General features: G+C 40.6%; 1 protein-coding gene across 6 annotated transcripts in view; it reads left to right on the forward strand.

Annotated features, from left to right (window-relative positions):
- The first annotated feature begins 5825 nt into the window (after positions 1 to 5825).
- Positions 5826 to 13911, forward strand: part of LOC139578518 (protein PRRC2C-like) — a 56166-nt gene continuing 48080 nt past the window's right edge. For all 6 annotated transcript variants that reach the window (XM_071406223.1, XM_071406225.1, XM_071406226.1 and 3 more), the window contains exon 1: positions 5826 to 6212. The gene's annotated coding sequence lies outside the window, so the exon portion shown is untranslated. The remainder of the gene's footprint in view (positions 6213 to 13911) is intronic.

Below are 13911 nucleotides of genomic sequence, written 5' to 3' on the forward strand. Positions count from 1 at the left end.
GTAGTGTTTCTTCAGAAACATGCCCAGAACATGGTTGCCATATTCTCAGAATATGAAAAATGTCTATATTTACAGTAGCATGTCTGAACTTTCTCACATTTGCCATTTAAACAATGATGATGCAAGTTATATAAAATAATACACAACACAGAGTTCCATCTCCAAGTTTTAATGGGGAAAAATAGCAATACACTGAACAACAATATCAACACAACATGTAAAATGTTGGTTTCATGAGATGAAATAAAATATCCCAGACATATTCTAAATGCACAAAAAGCTATTTCTCTCAAATTTTGTGGACAAATTTCTTTACATCCCTGTTAGTGATTATTTCTCCTTAGCCAAGAGATAATCCATCCACCTGACAGGTGTGGCATGTCAAGAAGCTGATTAAACAGCATGATCAGGTGCACCTTGTGCTGGGGACAATATTAGGCCACTCTAAAATATGTTTTGAGGGAGCGTGCAATTGGCATGCTGACTGCAGGAATGTCCACCAGAGATGTTGCCAAAGAATTTAATATTCATATCTCTACCATAAGCCGCCACCAACATCGCTTTAGAGAATTTGGCAGTGCGTACAACCGGCCTCACAACCGCAGAACACGTGTATGACGTCATGTGGGTGAGCTGTTTGCTGATGTCAACGTTGTGAACAGGGTGCCCCATGGAGGTGGTGGGGTAATGGTATGGGCTGGAATATAAGCTACGGACAACGAAGACAATTGCATTTTATCATTGGCAGTTTGAATGCACAGAGATACCGTGGCGATATCCTGAGGCCCATTTTTGTGCCATTCATCCACCGCCATCACCTCATGTTTCAGTATGATAATGCACGGCCCTATGTCTCAAAGATCTCTACACAATTCCTGGAAGCTGAAAATGTCCCAGTTCTTCCATGGCCTGCATACTCTTCAAACATGTCACCCATTGAGCATATTTGGAATGCTCTGGATCGACGTGTATGTCAGTGTGTTCCAGTTCCCGCCAATATCCAACAACTTCATTGAAGAGTAGTGGGACAATATTCCACAGGCCACAATCTACAGCCAGATCAACTCTATGCAAAGGAGATGTGTTGTGCTGCATTAAGCAAATAGTGGTTACACCAGATACTGACGGGTTTTCTAATACCTTTTTTTAAGGTATATGTGACCAACAGATGCATATCTGTATTCCCACTGATGTGAAATCCGTAGATTAGGGCCTAATGAATTTATTTCAATTAACTTATTTCCTTATGAACTGTAACTCAGTAAAATCTTTGAAATTGTTGCATGTTGCGTTTTATATTTTGTTCAGTATATATTACTTGTATGAGTAACAGAGTACTATAACGAGTTACTGTCTTAAAATATAGTTGTATTATTACAGTTATCTTTTCAAGTAACCCGTATATTACTTTCAGAAGCATATCTCTACCGGTGTGTTATATATATATTTTTTTAAGTCTTGTCTCACGCTAATTCATGCTGTAGGCTAACCCGCTTCCAGTAGGATATAATCAAGCCGAAAATCAAAGAAAAATGGCAGCTGTTTTGTTACCCCGCGTAACCTTTTCTTTGTCTAAATGCTCCCATTATTTTGCGTTAATTGAGGAGAAAGATAACATTTTAGTCAAATGCAAACTCTGCAAAGGTAGCATTGAATGATCTCTTCATCCAGAAACATCACATCAAACCTGAAAAAGCATCTGGAGATGGTGCACAAAGTTCCAGAAATGCGTGAGAGGAGTAATCTAAATACAGATTATGATAATAAACATAAATAATATTACCAAGTGTTATAAATAACGTTCCATATCAACAATCGAAATGTCTGATAAAGGCAGTTCAAAACGACAATAACATATATTGCTAAAAATGTGGGAGTAGGCTGACACCCCTTGCGGGTCTCAGACCCAGGCCACCACCACCAATGGTGAACACCCTAACCACTGTCCCAATAAGGGATATCTCTAGGGCATGTGCTTATAGGGCCAGTATAGTTAGGCCCTGCCCAGAAAAAACCCTAAACCCTCCTCCCTCGGCGCTAGTGTAGATATGAAACAACTTGATAGGTATAAGCAATAGGGTGAAGGCACTTTGAAGTAAATCTCAACTCTGTTAAAAGTACACTCAAGAACACGTTGACGTAAATCTCAACTCTGTTAAAAGTACACTCAAGAAAATATTTTATTGATCATAATGATTCAGGAATATCATTAAGACAGGTTATACGCCCTGCCAACATTAGGCAACTATACAGAAAGCGCTTTAATTTCTGAAATAACTAAATGAAATCAATGATGAGAATAGTCAGATTTTCTGCTACCTGACACGGACATGGTGGTGTAGCGTGAACATCAGAGTGTCATGAACGAAGAAGTTGTGAGTTCAACTCCCAGATGAGGACATGTTGAAAAATAATGACTGTATAAATGAACATGCATAATTAGATCATGTATATCAAATATGTAAGTTGATAACACTGTGTGAGTACAACCTGGTGTCATAGACTAGATAGTAAATGTAAATCCAGGGACACTCAAATTAGTATGTAAAGTTTGGTATAGTTACATAAGACAGATGCTTACTTAAGGCAAAAACAAAAGTAGGGTGGTTGGGTGGATGTATATCACGAATGTTTAGCAACCCAAAGGTTGTGAGTCAGAAAATCATTACGGACAACTTTAGTTAAATTAGCAACTTTTCAACTACTTACTTATTTTTAGCTAATTTGCAAGTGCTTAGCATGTTATCTAACCATTCCCCTAATCTTAACCCTTTTAGCTAACCCTTCCTCTAACCCTTTAACCGTAAAACCCTTTAACCTAACTCATAAATTTAACCCTAACCTTAATTCTAACCCTAACCCCTAGCCTAGCTAACGTTAGCCACCTAGCTGGAATTCATAACATTTCATACGTTTGCAAATTTGTAACTTATAATACGAATTGTAATTTGAAACATATCAAACTAAATGGGTGATGAACATCCACAAATTAATACATACCATACGAAGAGTAACATATCGTAGTACTATAAATTAAGTGTCATCGGAATTACGTACAGAATAATACGAAATGCTCTGAGACAATGTTGTTGAGTATCTGTAACCTTGCCAACAGATAAAAAGCTATGAATGGATCAGTGGTTTACCAAGCAGGGCCTTGATTGGCTTGGCAACAGTAACAATAGGTGATGTGTAATGAATTCTTGCAACATTTCCATCACACATGTCTACACACTTATTCTGTGTATGTTAGGTGGGACGTTGATGGAATATTCTCCTAACCCACAAAAAACTGGACACATGAATGTTCTTGCAATGTTCCCATAATACGTGTCTAGAACATGAGTATCTTAAGTTCTGAGAACATGGTAACCACATTCTGGGTAAGTTCTATTTGGCATAAAGTGAATGGTCTCTTTGAAATATTCCTTGGAATTCACGGGAATATTCCTATGAAAATGTCAGTTTATGACCTACTGAGACTCTTAAGGGAACGTTCTCTAATGTTGTGGGAACATTTGTTGTTAGCTGGGTTTGCTCTCCAGAGCAGGGCACCATTGAAAGAAGTGATAACTGGGGTGATGTTAAGTGTTGAGAAGGACCAACTGAAATGTAAGATTCCCGGTGTCTGTGACACCCGCCATTTGGTGCGACGCAGACCCGGTGGAGAGTGTGGTGTAACAGAGAAGACACTGTCTGTACTGCTGAGTTTTGTAGCAGTGTCTTTACCTGACAAAGTCAAGTTAGGATGTGCCAGTTATCCCGTGAGAGCTTTGTCCCGAACCCATTACAGTGTTTTAAGTGCCAAGCATATTGGAGCAATTTGTAGGAGGGAGATTCCTGGATGTGAGAAGTATGCAGGAGGACATGAGGCAAAGGAATGTGTAGTATCGGTGGAAAAAGCTGTGTGTGTTAACTGTAGGGGTACCCATGTTGCTGGAGATCAGAAGTGTCTGGTGAGGGAAAGGCAGGTTGAGGTTGCAAGGATCAGAGTAGTACAAAATGTATTGTATGCTGAAGCAGTGAAGAGAGTAGTAGAGGAAGATGGGTCCAGCGTGGGGGATCCTAAGAGGCTCCCTGTGAGTAGGCAGAGGCCAATAGAGAGTGATAGGAATAATAATGTGCTTCAGTAAGGTTGGCTTCTTAGCGTTCATAGTCATGGTTATCAACTGTACTGCAGAAATGGAACGTCAATTATAGAAAATAGATGTTGTGGTGGCAGCTGCAGAGAAATACTTGAGTGTACAAGATTTTACTGCAAAAGAGTTACAAGGTGTGTTAAACGATAGTGTGCAGGTCTGGTGTAGGATCAAATAGGGCCAAGTAGTGGAATAGTGGTGATGTTTTAATGGGTGTAGGGTTTGTTGGTAGGGCAATTTTTCTTTCCTTTTTCCCTCCACTTTTTGTGTCACATAGTGTAATGAATTTACACACCAGGAAAGTAGGCAAGACACAGCCCACACAGTAGGTGGCATCAAGCACCTCTAAAGCACCATGGAAGAAGAAGAAGGAGGAGCTCCTGTATGTATCAATCATTCCCTCACTAGAAACAACCACCTTAACTGTACAGGAGGCATGGGCGGACTTGGACAAGAACTTGGCCCTGGCATTTTATCCACACGGTCTTCTAGTTCTCTGTCAGTCTGTACGCTTAAGCCATACACGTTCTAAAATTAAACCTAACGACTTAGGCTACATTGCAAATTAATGGCTGTCATATGTGCTCCCCTGAATCAACACTTACCCTAGGTGTTAATTACTATTACAGGGCTCTACACTAACATTTCCCCTGGTGTCACTGATGCCACTGACTTTTACGGTTGGTGGCACCAGCCCATGATTTGTGAAGTCATTCATAGTGCTATAATAAAGAACTATAATAAATAGACTACTGAGGTATTCAATAAATAAATGGTTTAATCTAGCAAGTCTAAGCAGGAATGTATGATTCAAGATATTTTGATGTGCAACCTAGTCCTGATTGTCAGGAATTTGGGATTGACAATTAGACTATAGTTGCTATATTTTACTGTCAAAATAGAGATGAATTACATACATCTTTATGTGCACTAATTAATATCATAGGCTAATTAATTTGGGGTTCAACACCTGAGGAAGTGGAAACTCAAAACACATTAACTTGATTGCTATCTCTAAATATAATACACACTGCTAGTAGCCATGTATTCATCCAACAGTATAGTGAATGTCCAACAAAAAACTCCACATCTCAAAGCCATATCAAATATCTTGGTTGTAAAATAGTTGCTATTTAGCTGAATATTGAGAGTTGAGAAATACAAATTATACCAACAGAAAGCTGAGACCCTCCTATCTTCAACAGGGAAAAGCTTCCAAAGCTGTGTTTTTCCTGCAATGGCATTTTGAAATGTTATACAATCAGATAAAAACAAACCACTTTTAGAAGAAAATCTTTATATCGGAGTTGTCTCGAGATGAACATGAATATTCATGGTATGAGGCTAGTACCGCCTTGTGGACAACGACTCCCATTGTTAGGACGGAGAGACATGTATCTTGTCAGTATACCCATAATATTTTTCAAGACTGAAGCTCCGCAGCCGCCGTCGTCTGTGGGTGGGTGATGATGTCAGACACCCGTGGAACTGGGGTTGTCACTAGTTACCACAGTCACAAAGTCAAGATGGGCGATATCGTAAAAATTCATGAAAACAAAAATAAGATTTTTTGTGTTAATTTAAGGTTAGGCATACGGTTAGCAGTGTGGTTAAGGTTTAAAATCAGATTTTAAGAAGATAATTGTAGAAAAAGGCGGAGTTTAGACATAATTATGACTTTGTGGCTGTGGTAACTAGTGACGATCGTGGACTGGCGTTCTGCCATCTTTGATTGTGCGACAGGCCGCGGCGCCTTCACTCACTCAATACTGTCTCATACGAGACAACGGGTGTGCAAGAAGACAGAAACACAAGCCGAGAGCCTGTTAACGTCCGAATAACGGAGGACACGTCGGGGAAGAAGAAAGGACACCGTGTAGGCAACAGAAACGCATCAGGCCCGTGCAAGTCCAGAGGAGCTTGTTGGATGTTAGCTTCCACGCTAGCTAGTATCGTTAGCCGAACTAGCAAGCTAGCTTTTGTAATCCGCCGGCCACACACAGACTCGCACAAAACAGGCCGAACCCAGGCGAGGCATACGACAGACTAGAAGAAAGGGACCGGCGGTGACGGGTAGGTCGCCATGTCAATGATGTTCTAGCTAAATAGTTCGTGGTGAAAACCAGGTTAGCGAAAGCCGAATGTGGATGTGATGACAAATAGAATTCAAAACCGAAACTGAACGTTCTGACTATTTTCAACTAGGTAGATGGTTAACCCACCTTACTGCAGTGTGTAGTTTAAATCTGAACGATTGAAGCCCATTAACAATCCAAATATACTGTTACTGGGGTGAGGAATCATGTTTGATATCGTGAATTTGTGTTCGATTAGGTTTGGTGCTTTGGGCTAGAAGAGGCCCCTGCGTCGGGCCGATGTGACCCACCCTGCCTAAAATGGTCCATGAAGCCAGGCATCTTCCTGCCGGTGAACTAGTTACCATTTCATTACATGGCTGCACCGAGATTTTACAAAAATCTCTAAGCCTTGAACAATGCTGATATTACAAATTTGTGTTTGAGGGTTGAACACGTTGCATAGACATTACCTTAACTATTGTGCTTTGGACGTGACTGTGTCCATGTCCCCCCCCCCAGTTTAGAAATTATTATCCTTTTGACTATCCTTTATACATCGATGATACACAACTCAAACACATTCACCCAGACAATTGGTAACCACACAGTAAACCGGTTTTAACATGTTTTGTGTTGACAATGATCCTGTCTTCGGGACTGCCGGACATGTCCATTAGTAAGTTATATAAACCACAATGTATGTTGATAACCTCAGGTACCATTGATCCCAATGACTGACAATGCAGATGTATTTATTGAGCACTCTGGTATGTAAATGACCGGGCAGCGATTTGACCTGGCCTTGGGTGTATGAGGAAGTGAGTGCATCTGTGAATGTGCAAACTGTTGTGTCAGAGGAGATGGTCAAAAGAAGTGATTCATCCTCCCTATCTGACCAAGGTTTTTTGTGTTCGTGTCTTTCCGAATCTCCAGAGTTGGTCAGTTGAGGCATTTCATAGGAAAGTAAATTGTTTCAGCCTCACATTGGAAACCCTAAAAGTGTGTATAGTTGTGTATAGTTCACCCATAGGTCAACTTTGTTTATTGCTCCAAAGTAGTAGGTTGAAGTCCATATTTAATGACATATTTTCTGTAATTTGTAATATGAAGATGACTGCAGGCCTTATTCCCTAATTACTGGGAAAGATAGACACCATCTAATTCCACCCTACGGACTGGACTGGGAGATATTGATGTTACTTCCTCCCAAGAGGCTGCAGCTCAATACTATGAATGGGCTGCATCGCAATAATAGTATAAAGTGGCTTACATCGCTGCATCTCCTCTCCCTTGTGTCTACTGATTTGAAAACCAAGATGGATCTAATCAAATTTACTGGTTAAGACCTTTGTGGGACTATCTTACTAGCCCAGTTATTTCATATCGGTGTAGGTGTGTGGTTTGTGTGTTCAGCATGGCTTTCTGGTAGGCATGTAATGGCATGTCGGTAATCCCCTATTCAAGTGCGTCGGTCCGCGGACCCCAAACCGATCCAAATGTAGCATGCATCGGTCAGAAAAGCGATTCAAACGTTACGAATCACCGGTTCAGTTTTTTTTGTGACTTATATTGCATTCTTTGCCTTTCGAAAATACCTCAGATTTTGTGTGAACTTTCAGTGTCAAACTACATGTAACTGTGTTGACAGTAATTGATCTACAAGTGATTTTGCATGCTGAACAACCCAATGTGATTATTAGTAGCCTAGTCAAACTGCGCACTGTGCCCAGCTTTGCATGCTGACCAACGCAAGGTAGGCGGCCTGTTCCTGATCTTGCACATCTGCGAGGCACCTTCAGCATTCAAATGCTAAAATGGCTTGCGTGATATTAGGCATTATTAGTTGTGACAATTTATGTAATTTGCCTAGGTCATTGTTATAATGTGCTGTTAACTTGTTTTACAAGAATAAAAATAAGCTACCAGACACACAACTCTCATCTGGCTATACTGTACCTGCTGAACGGGGCTTTAAATTATTTTGATTGCACAAGTTAACCATCAACAATAGTTTTGGTAGTTTTGCTTTGAACTAGGGATGTAACAAATGGACAACTTTTCTTAATGTTTAAACAGCCAGTAAATAATTTTTCCGTTAAAGCGATAACAGAAATATATAAAATTCCATGTGAATTCACAATGCAGATAGTCTACATTGCACTTCCCACGGAGAGAGAGAATTTTATAATTTAGCCTGCTGGTGCTCTTGCTTTTCACGAGTGATGCGTGTAGCTTGCTGTTGTCTAATGACAAGTCATCAAACCGGCACTAGGCTACAGTCATAAAACTAGAGCCTCTGTGTGGCAAAGGAATTCGTTAAAAAAAAAATCTTCCGGTGATGATCGGGACTTGTTTGTGTTATATTTTGTGAAGAATTTATTTTTTAAGTTAGGGATTTCCAAGGCTCCAAATTTCGTTTTACCTTTTAAAGCTCCCTCCTAATTTAAACAGTGTATATGCTCATGTTTTTATATATAGGGTAAAGTCGATAATTTCATAACCAGGACAGCAATCACTTTTGCGAGGCGCATGGCCGAAGCGAGAAGAGATTACTTCGTAAACTTCCAAAAGGGTAAAATCCAAAGTTGTTCGTTATATTCATTGGCTATGTCATAGCTAATTTGTAAATTATGAATATTGATACATTACTAGTAAACACTAAACCAGGAAAATGACAAGTAGTGGGTTATGGTGATTTCAGAACCAAAATAGGGCGACAAAAAACAGGCTACATTGCCCCCCCTAATCTGATATGGCTCAGCTCAGGTGCCTACATACACCATAGACATACATAATTTACACACCAGTCAGCTCAGACAGATCCAGCTCAGCAGCAGATTTTAATTTAGAATGGAAAATGAATGTGTTTATGCAACAAATGTTAGTGTATCGATTCGTTCTCTAATTCAATTGTATTGTTTCAAACTAAAACGTATCGTTCCTGTATCGGAGCCCATGTATTTAGATGCATATTTAATTGTCTCGAAAGGGAAAGGTGCACATCTCTATCATCTGACTGCTGTTGTATCACTGTGAGGCAGTGAGTGGTGACTCAGCTGATATCCACCTCCTCAACTGGCACAGTGCACTGCACACAGTTTTGTGTCCATCTGTAGCTTCCTGCCATAGGGCCCATCTCAATAGTCTGAAAAGGTTTCCTTGTTTTATTTCCATCATTTACAGCAATCTGAAAGAACTTAGTGAAGGCAAATAACAAAGGAATAATTCAGGACATCTATCTGCTTACTGCCTGGAGGTGTCATCCCATTCCTTCCTTCTGCTCCTCATCTGTCCTCTCCTCTCTCAGATCTCCCTGGAGGCAAAGGGACAGGGTTACTGTTATAAGGGCTATACACTGAGTGTACAAAACATTAGGAATACCTTCTCTTTCCATGACGCTGACCAGGTGATATCTATGATCCCTTATTGATGTTAAATCCACTTCAATCAGTGTATATGATGGGGAAGAGACAGGTTAAAGAAAGATTTTTAAGCCTAGACAGTTAAGATATGTATTGTGTGTGTGTGTGTGCCATTCAGAGGGTGAATGGGCAAGACAAAAGATTTAAGTGCCTTTGAACGAGGTATGGTAGTAGGTGCCATGCACACCGGTTTGAGTGTGTCAAGAACTGCAACGCTGCGGTGTTTCTTACACACAAGAAACTGTTGAGCATATCAAGAATGGTCCACCACCCGAAGTACATCCAACCAACTTCACACAACTGTGGGAAGCATTGGAGTCAACATGGGCCAGTATCCCTGTGGAACCATTTGACACCTTGTAGTCCATGGCCTGATGAATTGAGGCTGTTCTGAGGGCAAAAGGAAGTGCAACTCAATATTAGGAAGTTGTTCCTAATGTTTTGTACACTCAGTGTATGTGTTGTCAATTTGGATAAAAACGTCAATCCAAATATAAGGCAAGGTAAGGCTGGAGACTGGATTGCAGAGAGAAACAACTGGACATGATTTGAACTGAAGCTGGGGTTGTGGCTGTATTGAGCAGGTGGGCAACGACCTCTGGGGGCATGGCTGGGTTATGTGGGACTTGACAGAATAAGGCAGTGTTTTTTTTTCATTAATTTTTTTATTAGGGGTTGATCAGCTTTAATATTGCAGATAGATCGTTGTGTCGTTCCCCAGTAAGAGTAGCTGTCGCTAACGGGGATCCTAATCAAATCAAAGCTCTCCTCTTTGTCTGTTACTACTGATTAGGGCTGGGGGCAGTATACCATATTTTATGATATACCTGTATTGCTGCACGGACCGGTTTGGGTTTTTACTTTACCTTCTATAATGGTATTTGAATGTTTGGTTAAATGTGATACGGCGTGTGTAACGTCTACTTTTATAGTTTACTTTGCTACTTGAGTCATTTCTCACCGCGCTCTCTCTCCATGCTGCTTTCCACACAGACCTATCCCCGCTCCCTGTCACTTGAGCGCATGTGTTGTTCGTCAACCGCGAGACAGTTTTTAAAAATTATATTTAACTAGGTAAATCAGTTAAGAACAAATTCTTATTTACAATGACGGCCTACCCTGGCCAAACCCTAACGACGCCGGGCCAATTGTGAGACGCCCTATGGGACTCCCAGTCACGGCCGGTTGTGAAGATCTCGTACAATGCTGTGTACTACTCCCTTCACAGAACAGTGCAAACTGGCCCTAACCAGAATATAAAGAGGAGTGGGAGGCCCTGGTGCACAACTGAGCAAGAGGACAAGTACATTAGTGTCTAGTTTGAGAAACAGACACCTCACAAGTCCTCAACTGGCAGCTTCATTAAATAGTACCCGCAAAACACCAGTCTCAACGTCAACACTTCTATCACAGTGCCATCCGTTTTGTCACCAAAGCCGCATACACTACCCACCATTGCGACCTGTACGCTCTCGTTGGTTGGCCCTCGCTTCATACTCGTCGCCAAACCCACTGGCTACAGGTTATCTACAAGTCTCTGCTAGGTAAAGCCCCAACTTATCTCAGCTCACTGGTCACCATAGCAGCACCCACTCGTAGCACGCGCTCCAGCAGGTATATCTCACTGGTCACCCCCAAAGCCAATTCCTCCTTTGGTCGTCTTTCCTTCCAGTTCTCTGCTGCCAATGATTGGAACGAACTGCAAAAATCTCTGAAGCTGGAGACTCATATCTCCCTCACTAGCTTTAAGCACCAACTGTCAGAGCAGCTCACAGATCACTGCACCTGTACATAGCCCATCTGTAAACAGCCCATCTATCTACCTACCTCATCCCCATACTGTATTTATTTATTTATCTTGCTCCTTTGCACCCCAGTATCTCTACTTGCACATTCATCTTCTGCACATCTACCATTCCAGTGTTTTAATTGCTATATTGTAATTCCTTCGCCACCATGGCCTATTTATTGCCTTAACTCCCTTATCTTACCTCATTTGCACTCACTGTATATAGACTTTTTGTTTTCTTTTGTTCTACTGTATTATTGACTATGTTTTGTTTATTCCATGTGTAACTCTGTGTTGTATGTGTCGAATTGCTATGCTTTATCTTGGCCAGGTCGCAGTTGCAAATGAGAACTTGTTCTTAACTAGCCTACCTGGATAAATAAAGGTGAAATAAAAAAACAGTGAAGAGGCGACTCCGGGATGCTGGCCTTCTAGGTAAAGTTCCTCTGTCCAGTGTCTGTGTTCTTTTGCCCATCTCAATCTTTTCTTTTTATTGGCCAGTCTGAGATATGGCTTTTTCTTTGCAACTCTGCCGAGTCGCCTCTTCACTGTTGACCTTGAGACTGGTGTTTTGCGGGTACTATTTAATGAAGCTACCAATGAGAAATATGCAAAGTATGAATATGTTAGCTACATGAAGTAGCTAAGAGAACATTACATGTAGCCAAAGATTAAACAATTCCCTAAGAAACACTTATCATCACTTTGGTTCCTACCCTCTCACAACAACTCCTCCCCGGCATTTTAATCCGTTGTCATGTCAAACAACGCTGTATTCAAACTATAGAATTGGAATCATGGAAATCAAATGATTATTGGACCAGTTCACCCAAGGGTTTTGCTCTAAATCACAAGTCAAATCGCAATTGCAACATTTGGTAAAAAATAAGCCCTAGATTGCTTGCCCATATTGTGCAGCCCTAAGTGGAAGTGATCTCAAATGAGTGCAGAAATTGATGAAAATGCTGACTTTTGATTGAATAGTATAACACAAACAGAATGGAGAAAGACCCATTGAAATCACTTGTAATGGGGAAACTTAATGTGTTTTATATCATTTTAAAGGTAATCTTGTTGTTAATCCCACCAAAGTGTCCGATTTCAAATATGCTTTTCAGCGAAAGCACTACAAACGATTATGTTAGGTCACCACCAAACCACAATAAGCACAGCCATTTTCCAGCGAAATATAGCAGTCACAAAAAGCAGAAATAGAGATAAAATTAATCACTAACCTTTGATGATCTTCATCAGATGACACTCAAAGGACTTCATGTTACACAATACATGCATGTTTTGTTTGATAAAGTTCATATTTATATAAAAAAATCTGAGTTTACATTGGCGCGTTACATTCACTAGTTCCAAAAACATCAAGTGACTTTGCATAGCCACATAATTTCAACAGAAATACTCATCATAAATGTAGATGATAATACAAGTTATACAAAGGGAATTATAGATATACCTCTCCTTAATGCAACCGCTGTGTCAGATTTCAAAAAGACTTTACGGAAAAAGCAAATCATGCAATAATCTGAGACGGCGCTCAGAACAATAGCCAAATTAGCCGCCATGTTGGAGTCAACAGAAACCAGAAAATACATGATAAATGTTTTCTTACCTTTGATGAACTTCATCAGAATGCAGTCCTAGGAATCCCAGGTCCACAATAAATGCTTGATTTGTTCGATAATGTCTGTTATTTGTCCAATTAGCTACTTTGGTTAGCGTGTTTGGTAAACAATTCCAAAGTCACAAAGCGCGTCCACTATAACGTGACGAAATGTCCAAAAGTTCCATAACAGTCAGTAGAAACATGTCAAACGATGTACTGAATCAATCTTTAGAGTGTTGTTAACATACATCTTGAATAACGTTCCAACCGGAGAATTAGATTGACTTCAGTTGAGCGATGGAACGGAGCTGCCTATCATGTGAACGCGCGTGGTCAAAGCATGGTCAGCTCGTGGCAGTGGTGACTAATTCCTGTCTCCTTCGGCCCCCCTTCACATTAGTCATCAGACAAAGTTATATTGACTGTTGACATCTAGTGGAAGCCGTAGGAAGTGAAAACTCATCAATATCTCGCTGTAATTTCAATGAGAGCTTGGTTGAAAATCTGCCACCTCATAAAAAATCCAAACAGGAAGTGGAACTTCTCAGGTTTTTGCCTGCCATATGAGTTCTGTTATACTCACAGACATAATTCAAACAGCTTTAGAAACTTCAGAGTGTTTTCTATCCAATACTAATAATAATATGCAACTATGACTGAGGAGCAGGCCGTTTACTCTGGGCACCTCTGTGTACCTTTCATCCAAGCTACTCAATACTGCCCCTGCAGCCATAAGAAGTTAAGGGTGGCAATATCGTCCGCTATTATCCTCAGTAATTTTCCATCCAAGTTGTCAGACCCCGGTGGCTTGTCATTGTTGGTAGACAACAATCATTTTTTCACCTCTTCCACACTTTACAGAATT

This window comes from Salvelinus alpinus, chromosome 6 (assembly GCF_045679555.1).
Source record: "Salvelinus alpinus chromosome 6, SLU_Salpinus.1, whole genome shotgun sequence".
NCBI lineage: Eukaryota > Metazoa > Chordata > Actinopteri > Salmoniformes > Salmonidae > Salvelinus > Salvelinus alpinus.